We start from the raw sequence: 12,089 nt of genomic DNA, 5'->3' as shown, positions 1-12,089 counted from the left end.
CGACAGGGGGGTAATAAAGCCTAACAAGGCTTGAGAGGATACACATTGCATTCTGGGTCAGTGGAGGGAGAATAAAGGTCTTTCACTGTAGGTTGTTTATGATATGTGCAGAACTTTGTGCCTCAAAATGGCTTGGGTTAGGGTCTGATCGCCACAAACCAGGATGCATTTTAGATCATGCAATATGTGGATGGTTTCTGATTACATCGATGAGCATTTGATTGACAGCCAGGCAGCCATTTTTTCACCACAAGTACAGTGTGTTGAATCTCCCAGTGCCTCGCTTTACAAATTGTTCAGCATGAATGATTAGAAAGGTCTGAGTGCCTCTATAAAGACTCCTTTAGTCCACAGTTTGACACCATTCTGGCCAGAGCAAAAATTACCTAAATTTAAACTGTTAGTGTCTGACACCACTTCCAGCAACTCTTCAAGACAAGCCTAATTAAGCACTTCTGTGGAGGTAAATACTATGCACTTTTCTGGCTGGATTTCTAACTTGAAGTCTTAAAGCAGTAGCTTCAAGTAGTTGGTCACCTGCAGAAGCTTATTTTTGCCAATAACTGCCCACGCAGTCAAGACAAATCAGGATCTGACTGAAGTGTAACCACCAAGCCTGTATTATTTAGAGGTGGGTTTATTTAAAACTGATGCCACTATATACTATCTAGTCAGATTGAAACTGGCGATTTCATCAGTGCTCGCCATTTTTGTTTGGAATATGTAGAAGATGGTCTGTGAACAATTGTGAGTAGTCTAAGGTTGAGATTACGGTAGCTGGTCATTTGTCACAGGATTAATTTATGTCATGTGCTCGCTGCATTTTTGATTTTAACACTATTGACCACATTGATCTCTGGGGTCACGTGGTCAACATAGCTGTTGCATTCAAATGCTGAAACCCTGTAGAGAGGTGGACTCTTCTGAAGGCACATGGCTTGAAATCAGATGAATATCATGTAAGTATCCTTCTTCAGGCTCGCTGCCATGTCAGCACTTCTTCTACTTCTCATTTGACTCCCAGCACTTCTTTCCAGCAGTTTATTTCAGGTTAAACCTGGGAATTTCACCTATGCGGATTCATCACATTTCAACACCTCTCAGAATGATTTAGAGTCCACCAGATTTGAAGAAAATGCAATGAATCTCCATCTACCTCATTATTGTGCTGTAATGACATTTAGATGAGTGATGAGCTCTCAAGTGCTCAGGGGTTGCTGTTTAGATAGTTTCTCAAACGTCTGATGTCAAAAGATGTCGTAGATACACAGGTCTTTGGAGATACATATACCAAAAGTGTTTTGTGTACACTGACACTTCTGTGTCTCCAAGCTCAGTCTTATCTATGATGGACTCATGAAGAAGAATGAAAATAAACCATTGTGAGGATGACAGCAGCTGAAAATAGCTACGCCCTTGTTCTCTGAAGCTGATTTCACACACTCTGGAGTGACGATTATAAGGTGTTTGTGTGTGTGTGTGTGTGTGTGCATGTGCTTCAGTGTTAGGAGGAGCACACACACACACACACACACACACACACACACAAGAAGGAATAATTTACATTAAGAGACAGCCAAGACAACAAATCAGAAATAAGTGGTGAGCAAACAGTCACAGACTCTCTTAGCTGTCTTGCAATGTAACATGAGGAGAGGAAAGGATAGATGTCTAAAGATATCGTACACACACACACACACACACACACACAATATTTTTATATTTACTCACCCGCATGATGTCCCAAACCAGTACCGTTTTTTTCTTTCATTGAACACAAAAGGAGATTTTTTGAAGAATGTTCTTGCTGTTCTTTTCCATGCAGTGACAAAGTGAATGGGAATGGGGTCTGTCCATATGACTTACACAGTATATTCCATGTCTTCTGAAGCCCTGCATTACACTGATAAAAATGATTTTGTGGTAAAGTAAATACTACAGAAAAACAAATGTAATTTCTACATTAAATAATTTAGTTCAGGCAAGAATTTAAATAAAAGAGTAATTTCAATATTAGTACTCAATTTAAGCTTGTAGAATTTAAAGTTTGAACTTATAAGTATATTTTACTTGGAATTGTTTGTTATTTTTACACATATTGCTTAAGTAAATATCAACGTCATGATCCCGTTGTTCCCATCATGCACTTGGGCATTAATAATTAATAAGGTAATTTTTTTTTGCTGTTTTCGAGATGAATTTACACTGTTTTGTGGTTGCTTTTGTTATTAGGTTAAGTAACTTGCTGTTTTGTGACATCCGGAGTTCATTTTTTACTCAAAATGGCCCATTCATACTCAAACACTATTCACTGATTGTCACCGTCATTGTGTATCATGTGCCAAGTATTCAGGTCTCTGTGTTCATTCAGTTTATAACTATATTGAGTCAACATATTACCTTAAAATGAATAACGAGCAGTCTACTTGCTTGCCTACGTGCTTTTAACTTAACCACATGCTTTATAGGCATTTTTTTCAGTGCTATGTTGTTTGAGTAAAGTTTACAAACCGTGACTGAGTGAAATGTACTTGAGTATTGTAGGGTAAACTTAAAATAATTAAGTAGAAATTACTGATCAAACTCTACCTGGTCACGTTAAATTTACTTCTTTCCTTTACTAATTTGAGATAACTTAGTTAAATAGATTTTACTTAATTCCTTATTTAAATTTCACTTAAAAAATATTCGTGTACTTAAAAAATTTTTTTTTTCAGTGTAGGTTTGTGTGATGTTTAATCTGTTTGTGTGTTTGTCAGCCCAGAATCATCACATTGCTTCTCATCTCCTGGTTTCTCACAGAATAAAAATGTATGCCTCGATTTAGAAATATTAAAGTAACTTGAGAAAAGTATCCCATATTAGTGACTTTTTTACCCTTCGCTCCTATCAGGCGTCAGTTATGGCAGTAGAGGAGTTTTAATGGATCAAAGCTTTATGGGATGAGGGCTGTCACTGCACTGAGCAGTGCTGAACATTGCTGTCATCTGTTAGAGTCTCTCCACTGTATACCTAAACTACGGTAAATTCAAATGTATCCCTCTAAATGTTTCAGGAACACTGTTTGTAATTTTTACGAAAAATACTGTCAAAATCCTACAGTAAAAAAAATGACTGTTAACTGGTTAACTGTAAGATGCTTTACCATATACAGTAAAAACAATTATACATCTTATTTATAATTGAATTTTATTTAATTATTTTTTTTAATTTTACTGTAAAAACGCATGGTTTTTGAAAAAAACTATTAATTGTCAACTAATAATAATTCAAAAACATTTAAAAGACATTTCCAGAAGGTGCTGCATGACACATCACATTGATGTTCAGCATTTATTTTTTTAAATAGTTATGTTCTTATTTTTGTTGTCACTACATTTGATATTTATTGCATTGTTTTAGTGCCATGTGTGTTACACTGATGTTTTCTCTTTGTGTGTTTGAAGTAAGTTGTAAAATATATAGGCACCAATACTAATACGCCGCTCCATGATAACAAAACATACCTTTTTAAAAAAATGTTTTTATTGAATAGTATATTTTTTAACAATAAAGATTACACAATAGGATATATATATATATATATTTTTGTATTATTTTTTTGTAAAAAGTAACTTGTAAAGTTACATATTGTAGCTGTTGGTTAGCAAAAAACATGCCCACTGAATAGTCTCTCTTTGGAGAGCTGTGACGGTTGTGACCATCAGTAAATACTCAGTGACAGAGACAGAAGCAGCTGATTTCATTAAGTCAGGCCCATTTGCTTGTAATGAAGTGCAGCATTTGAAAGGCTGACAGGCTTGTGCTTTAAGCCAAGCCACACTACAAGACTGAAGCTTGTTGCCCTTTGATGTTTTAAGTCTGTGACAAGAAGTCTCAGAATGTAGCAAATACACATGCACCCATTGTAGATGCTCTTTTAGTGTGAAATAGTATATATATATATATATATATATATATATATATATATATATATATATGTTATATAATATCTGAAAGTTTTGCTCTTTAATTAATGTGTTGTTTCAAATTATGTTTCTTGATGATATTGAAACAAATGGTTTGCAGTTATTTTTGTGCACAAACATGAGAAAACATGAGCACAGGCTGGTGAGCTTTAGTCTTATAGTGTGCTGCTGCCATTCCTGAACGCATTCACATATGAGGAAATTGGATTGACAGAAACCACAGAGAGTCAGAAAGTCTAGTTCAGATGTTCCTGACAATGTAAAATGACTTTAATGCATTAGTATGTCTCTGACTGCCTTAGTAGTGCGAGAGGATGTGTGTCTACAGTTTTGTAATTTTCTTCAAGTCTTGTCAGCAAACTGAGCATGTCTTTGTTTATGTATTTCATATAATCCATTACCTCCATCCTTCTGGACTATCAGCTGAATGTCGCAGATGTCTAAAAGCAGTGTCTGGCACCATTCTAGCAGTGTTCCATCACTCTTGTCTTTCTCTCTTAAAGGGATCATACACCTAAAATGAAAATTCATAAACTCACCCTCACATTTTTTGAAACCTGTAAGACTTTCTTCAGTATAATACAAAAGAATGTTTACACTGTTTTTGTACATACAAGAAAATGTCTAAGAGTTCAAAACAACATTTGACCCCATTGACTTTCACTGTATGTTCTTTTGTATTTCACATAAGAAAGTAAGTAATACAAGTTTAGAACGATATGAGGGTGAGTAAATGATGATAGAATTTTCAGTTTTGCATGGACTGTCCCTATAAGGCTGGTTCACTGTCCCATCCAGTGGTGGCCATGCAGAGGCATCTGGATCAAAATAATTTTTTTGTGGGTACCACATAATGAAATATTTGCATTTTTATAGTAGATATCTTTTTTGGAGGCTCTTAAAAATGTGAAATGGATTTTTCCTTTGCTGCCTTTGACACCACTTTGCAGGATAGTCTCTAGAGTTAAATGTTCTTGTGGTGCCATCAGCCATCAGTTGGTGATCAGCCAACCATGATGTCATTTTCTTGTGGCTCCAAATGATTAGTCACTTGGCATTCATAACTCAGGTGGTTGACTTGAAACGGCAGGGTTAACACACTGATCCAATGTTGAGGCAGTGTGAACCATAATCTTTAGTTAGAAGAATGTGTAAAGATGATTTGTGATATAGTCATGTGTATACACTGAGTACGAGAGAGTCATACAGCTGAGGTCACAAAAGCAATGAAGCTTCACAAAGCAATGTGTTAACCTCCCAGGCATCCACATAATTGCGCATTTGCTGTGTTCAGCATCTCTGTCCCTCCCTATTTTCATTCCCGTCTCCTTATCCTGGAGGGTGTGGGATGATTCCTGGTGAGTCCACAGGCAAGATACCTGCTTTGCGCATCTCTGCTTTAGATCGTTCTACCACAAACGCCTACATGTTGTCAAGGTGGAGGCATTGATACATATTTGTACATAATGTGATATGCAATAAAACTATTGGCTTGAATCCAAACCTGAATGTCCAATTCCCTCACACCTCCTTGTGTTATCTCCATAGGCACCTCTTAGTAATAATGCAGCCTTACACTTTTTCTCTTTTCTGCCATGTCATGTTCTTGTTAAAAGATTCAGCATGTGCTATATAAAAAGATAATAATTGTTGTTTATGCTATTGCTCTGTATTTAGAGTTTAATGACTGGAGACCTCCTTTAGAGAAAAGACCACCACATGACACCGCTTGACACCACTGGAGCTCCTCATTAGCTTACCACCAGCTCAACACACACACACCTACCCATGCTTATATCCACAATAAATTCCCTATATTTAAAAAATCCACATACAATTACCTGTATCATCAATATCAACATGCCATATATTTAAGAAATTATTCTATATTAAACTTTATTAGTATTACCAAATCAATCCATTAGGTAACTGCTTAGGGCACTAATTTGTTAGTACGTATGTGCCAAAAAAACTGACTTGTGTGGGTCTGGTGCTCCAATAACATACTGATTCTCTGTTGAAAGCATTGATTAATTTTCGAATGCATTTATGCAAAATGATGTTCATATATGCATCTATCTACTTTTCTACATTGTAGACCGTTTTGTTAATAATAACAGGAGCTTGCGTCCTGTCTCTGTAGTTTTGTCGCCGTGCATCACTCGTTTTCTACTGCTGAACGATCAATGAGTAATTTATCCAAACATGAGGAGACTTGCAATCTCAGGTACCCTCACATGATGTGCACACACAGAGCTGCCATTGTCACTCAAACATTTGTTGAGATGTTTGCATTTCTTTGAATATCTGTATAGTTTTATGAACAGTTTTCAACCACTGATAATAAAATAAAATTTTAGAGCATGGCAGAACTAGATTTTTTTATTTTTATTTATTTTTTAAATATCCATGGAGTTATCAAATTTTATTAATTTACATTACTTTTTCCGGTCTAGGAATCACACCTTAACTTTGGGTTACATCATATACTGTATACAGGTATTTCAAGACAGTAAGAAGCCTGCTTTTCAAAGAAAACAGTTTTTAGTGTATAAATAATCAGATAATCCTGATAATCAGAATAAGTCATCTTGAGGCCCCCTAGTGGATCCTGGTTCATTGGTTAAGATCCACTGGTTTAAATGCTTGTTGTGTGTGAATTCTCTCTCTCTCTGTGTGTGTGTGTATGCGCAACAAAGTTATTCTTGTTGTTTGTATTTTAAATATAATTTGAAGTAATTAATGGACAGGGGTTGGGGAGAGTTGTTTCGCCTTCTGGTTCCTAATGGTGTGAAACTGGTGTGGCCGATAATTATTTATTTCAGCTAATTCAGTAATGCATTCAGACACATTAGTAGACATTTTCCCCAAAAATTAGCACAAAAAATTGTACTGTATAGGAATTGCCCATTATTACATATTTATTAAGAAACCTTGAGAGAACACCTGTGATTGAACTACAAATTTGCCGTTACTCAACTGGCTCATCAGAATAGTTCTGAATCTGGTTTAAGAGTCTCATGATCGCTGCACATGTAGCTCAGAGCGCTGTTTGCTTTGCTCAAGGGACAGATGGCCCTTCTGCCATCCTGCTGCTCTCCTGTACCCCATCTCTATGTTCTCATCCTGTCCTGGCACACAGAAAGAGTAACACTTTTTGGCCCCGATGCCCCACTCCTATATTTATCACCGTTTCAAGCTCATAATTTCGTGTATGGCTTACTACACTGCCTACAAGCCGCTTCCAAGGCTCCAGGTGACCTGACCTATATTAGCACACCGGACGCTGCACTAATCGTCCCGGCAAGCTGCTATTCTACCACGTTCTCCACGTAATTCTGTCACGCTTTCTGCTGAGCCCGAGAACAGGACTTCAGCTTGGAGTGAACGTCAACGTGTGACATGTAGATGTAGTGAAGCATTACAGGATCACTTATGCTGAGACGAAGGGCTTATGATTTATTCAGAGGCTGAGGCGCAGGACACGAATGTGCAGGAAAGGTTATTTTCCCAGCCTGCGGAGAAACTGATGACTTTCCGCACACGCTCGCTGCACACTGCAGTCAATGAAACCTCAGGCTCTCAGAGCACCGCACCGCAGCACGCCACGTGTGATAGAGAGAGCAGCTGAGAGTGAGAGAGGGTGAAACTAGTGATAGCATGCAGCTCACATCCTCATGTTTCGGTTTCACAACGTCTTGCTCTTCCTGTATGTGTGCCTGTAAACAGAGGCTGTGGTAGCAGTTCAGACTGCATGTGGTGTGGATGTGTCTCTCTTTGCTTCGATCTCGACTTCATTCACAGGAGCAGCATCCAATCTAAGCTTGTATTTGTCTGTGCATGCCATAGCATAGTATATTTATATCCTCATGCTCTTACAGTGCCTTGCGAAAGTATTTATAAATTTTTTTCACGTTTTGTTATATTTTTAATCTGCTTCAAATTACTTTTTTTCCACATCAGTCTACACTCCATACACCATAATGACCAAGCACGAAAAAGTTTATTTATTAGAAATAAAAAACTGAAATGATTCCATTGCATAAGTATTCATACCCTTTTCTGCGACACTTGAAATTTAGCTCAGGAGCACTCATATTGCTTGTAGATGTTACTACACTTTGAGTGGAGTTAAACTGTGGCAAATTCATTTGAATGCACATGATTTGGAAAGGCACACACCTCTTAGAAAAGGTCTAACAGCTGAAATGCATATCAGAGCAAAAACCAAGCCCTGAGGTCAAAAAACTGCCTGCAGAGCTCAGAAATAGGTTTGTGTCAAAGCACAGATCTGGGGAAGAGTTCAGAAAAAAATTCTGCTGCATTGAAGGTTCACAGAATCGCGTAGCCTCCATGATCCATAATGGAAGAAACTAGGAACAACTAGGACTCTTCCTAGGACTGGCCTCCTGGTCAAACTGTGCATTTGATGGAGAAGGGGCTTGGTTATACTGGTGACCAAGAAGCTGATGGTCACTGTTGAGCTCCATGATCAGATATGCAGATGGAAGAAACTTACAGAAGGACAAACATCACTGCAACACTCCACCAATCTGGTCTTTATGGCAATGTGTCCAAACTCAAACCTCTCCTCAGTGAAGACACATGAAAACCCACTTGGAATTTGGAAAAAAAGCACCTAAAGGACCCCCAGACTGTGAGAAACAAGATTCTGTGGTCTGATGAACCTCAATTCTAAGCATCATGTTTGAAGGAAACCAAGCACTGCTCATCACCTGCAGAGTACCATCCCAAAAGTAAAGTGTGCTGGTAGCAGCCTCATGCTGTGGGGCTGTTTTTCAGTGGCAGGGACTGAGGGACTCGTCAGAGTAGAAGAAAAGCTCAATGCACCAAAATGTTGAGATGAACGCAATCAAATATTTCTGGAGAAACCTGAAAATGTCTGCCAGTCCCCATACAATCTGACAGAGCTTGAGAGGCGAAGAGGTGAGGCGAAGAATGGCAGATAATTGCCAAATGCAGATGTGCAAAGCTTGTCGCATCATACCCAAAAAGACTTGAGGCTGTAAAGGTGCTTCAACTAAGTACTGAATTAAGGGTATGAATACTTCTGCAATGTACTTATTTCAGTGTTTTATTTTTTATAAATTTGCATCTGTTTTTTGCTTTGTCATTATGGTGTATGGAGTGTAAATTGATGTGGGGAAAAAAAGTAATTTAAAGCAGTTTAACAAGGCTGCAGCATAACAAAATGAAAAATAAAGGGGTATGAATACTTTAGCAAGGCACTGTACATCACCCATGTGAAAAATCTCTTTAATATCTTTAATATTGTTTGGGGCCAAGCCCTCTACTGTTGATGCTTGGCAGTGTTTTTTCTTTAACATACTTGATTATATAAAGGAATGACTTTTGTTTTTTCTTTTTTCCCTCCCTCTCTCTCTCCCTTTTGACTGGACTCTTTAAAGTATTGATTATATGTCTGTTGTTTTTTTTTGTTTTTGTTTTTTTTGAATGGATGTTATGTAGGGGTGCAACGGACCAGTCCCCACGTTTCGGCACGCATGTGATTCGCGGATTAACTGTTAAATTCAACCAGTATAGACTGAAATGATAATTTGCACGTGTTTACCAATTTACACATTCAAGCGATTTCAGACCATTCAGATGAAGGAGAAATTGAATCGGGACTCGCGCACACACACTGAAGCGCGCAGAGAGAGTGGCGCGATTCAGACACCGCGTTTCAGACAACGCCTCAACGGATGGATACAGACACACAAAGTTATGTGAAAATACCCGTTTTGGCAAGTATTCTGGTAAACACAGTAGGTTATGTCCATTAAGTTAACATATACAGCTGACTAAGAAAAAGGTCCGTGCATTTAGTCTTAAAGAGACAACAGCCTAGAAATACCAAACATACCAAACAACACCACAGTCTTGTCTGCTAATCAAACAACATCACAGCTTTAACAAAGATTAATCTATATTTAACTTATGCAGTAAGCATTATTGTGTTGTTTTACACTTAATTATTACATTTCTGCACCTGAATACTACTGTTACTGTCTTTATATAACCTATAATTTTATGTTGTAGGCAGTCCATCTATGCTTGGAATTTGTGCAGTTGTTCTTGTTGTATTACTGACTTTAGTAGTTAAGCTAGTAGTTTCTGCTGGGGTATAGAAGTGCTTAAAGTAAGCTTTTAGTAATAAATGAAAAGCAAAATTTTTTTTTTTTTTTGTTGATCCGAAAAATGATCCGATCCGTGACTCAAAATCCGTAGTATGATCCGAACCGTGAGTTTTGTGATCCGTTGCACCACTAATGTTATGATGTTGTGTGTAAAAAAGCAATAAAAAGTTGATAACAAAATATCTCAATTGTTTTTCCTAGACAACGATATGATTAAATGGAGTGCAAATAGAGAACTTTTATAGACATGTTTTGTATATTTCAGACAATATAGATACAAGGCTGCATTTATTTGATCAAATATAGCTAGTAAAAACAGCAATATTAAGAAATATTTTTACAATTTAAAAGAACAAATTTCTATTTACTATTTATAATTTTAAATGTTATTTATTCCTGTGATGCACCTTTACTCGTCTTCAGTGTCACATGATCCTTCAGAAATCATTCTAACTTGTTGATTTGAACATTCTTTTTATTATCAATGTTTGAAACAGTTGTGCTGCTTATTATTTTTGTGTAAAAAAACATTTTTTTCAGGATTCTTTGTTGAATAGAAAGTTAAAAAGTACAGCATTTACATGAAATGTAACAGTTTTGATCAGCTTAATGCATCCTCGCTCATTAAAAGTATTAAAATGCACAACATGCTTTACCATGAGCTATTCTAAATCTCCTTTCCTTTATCCATCTAGTAATGCCATGTCATTTGCACATCCTGTAATAATTTACATACAGTTTAAATGACTCACTGCCCTTTAAATAGTTCTGATGATCTACATCATGATGGCTTACAGTAGTGACCACAAGAGTTGTAACCATTTGTAGCCACTAGATTTTTTAAATGGAGTTTAATTATTTCTTCCTAAAGAACAAGCGAGTGCTGAAATGTGACCAGGCTGTAATTATAGGATTGCTGCTAGTATGTATTAAGCAGCATTTCTAAACTATTCAGAGATGACGTTAAAGGCTGCTAAAGCTAATTATGTTGTTTGTCTTTTGAAACGCGCTTTCTCCACCCACTTCCACGTGTTAATGAGCTGTTGCGCCTTCACACGGCTGCTCTGGAAGAGCACTAGAGATGGGACTTGAACACGAGCGGTCTGGTTGAGGTCACCTTGAATGCGCTGGATCTTTGATCTCTTTGTGAATGAGGTTTAGCACTAGCGGCAGGGTTAAAGTGTTGTGGGGGAGAAATGTTTGTATGAATGAGTATAAAGTAATGACCGTATGATTCACAGTGCATCAGACTCTAAGCAAGGAGCAGTGAACACATCGCTGCCTCAGATTGAGGACAGTAAAATGTTGAGCATCGAGTCAGAGAGCATCCAAAGCATTAAAAGATGCAATTCATCCAAACATGGAAATCTGGTCATCATTTCCTACCTCCCTGAAATTGCATGGTTTTCATTCTTCAGTGAAAGAACACTTCAGCAACAGGAGAAATTCTGAAGAATGTACTTTTTTTTTAGGAAAGAAACTTTTACAGGTATGGAACGACATGTGGGTGAGTAAATGATGACGACAATTTTCATTTTTGGGAGAACTATGCCTTTAAAAGCTTCAGACTCTTATCACTGCATTTGCATAAAAAAGAGCGATTAGCACATTTTTTTAAATTTCCACATAAGAAAGAATGTCATGCTGTATTGACTCCATACTTCATGCTGTATTGACAACCCAGGACATTATTTTGGAGTTGAGCAATCAATAAACAAAACAGTAATGCAAGCTAAGTTGTTATGCAAATGCATTTTAAATAAACCAAGATAGTTGTCTACGCATAGTTGTTCAACTCGCTAGAGACGTTAATACGTTATTTTTGTTCTTTCCTTTGTTTTCAGATTATTTTTGCATTGATATAGTTTGAGATTTGTAATAACAAGTTATACGAGGACATGAATACTTTTTAAAAGTCAGAATCTTGTAATTATGGTACGCATCTTCATACAGTTTTGTA

At 37.1% G+C, this 12,089-nt stretch overlaps 1 protein-coding gene across 4 annotated transcripts in view; it reads left to right on the top strand.

Annotated features, from left to right (window-relative positions):
- The window catches only part of fgf13a (fibroblast growth factor 13a), a 132,430-nt gene that overhangs the window by 12,153 nt on the left and 108,188 nt on the right, over positions 1-12,089 (top strand). The window lies entirely within an intron of this gene.

This window comes from Onychostoma macrolepis, chromosome 14 (genome assembly GCF_012432095.1).
Source record: "Onychostoma macrolepis isolate SWU-2019 chromosome 14, ASM1243209v1, whole genome shotgun sequence".
In the NCBI taxonomy this organism is placed as follows: Eukaryota; Metazoa; Chordata; class Actinopteri; order Cypriniformes; family Cyprinidae; genus Onychostoma; species Onychostoma macrolepis.
This window is presented reverse-complemented; position numbering and strand designations above follow the sequence as displayed.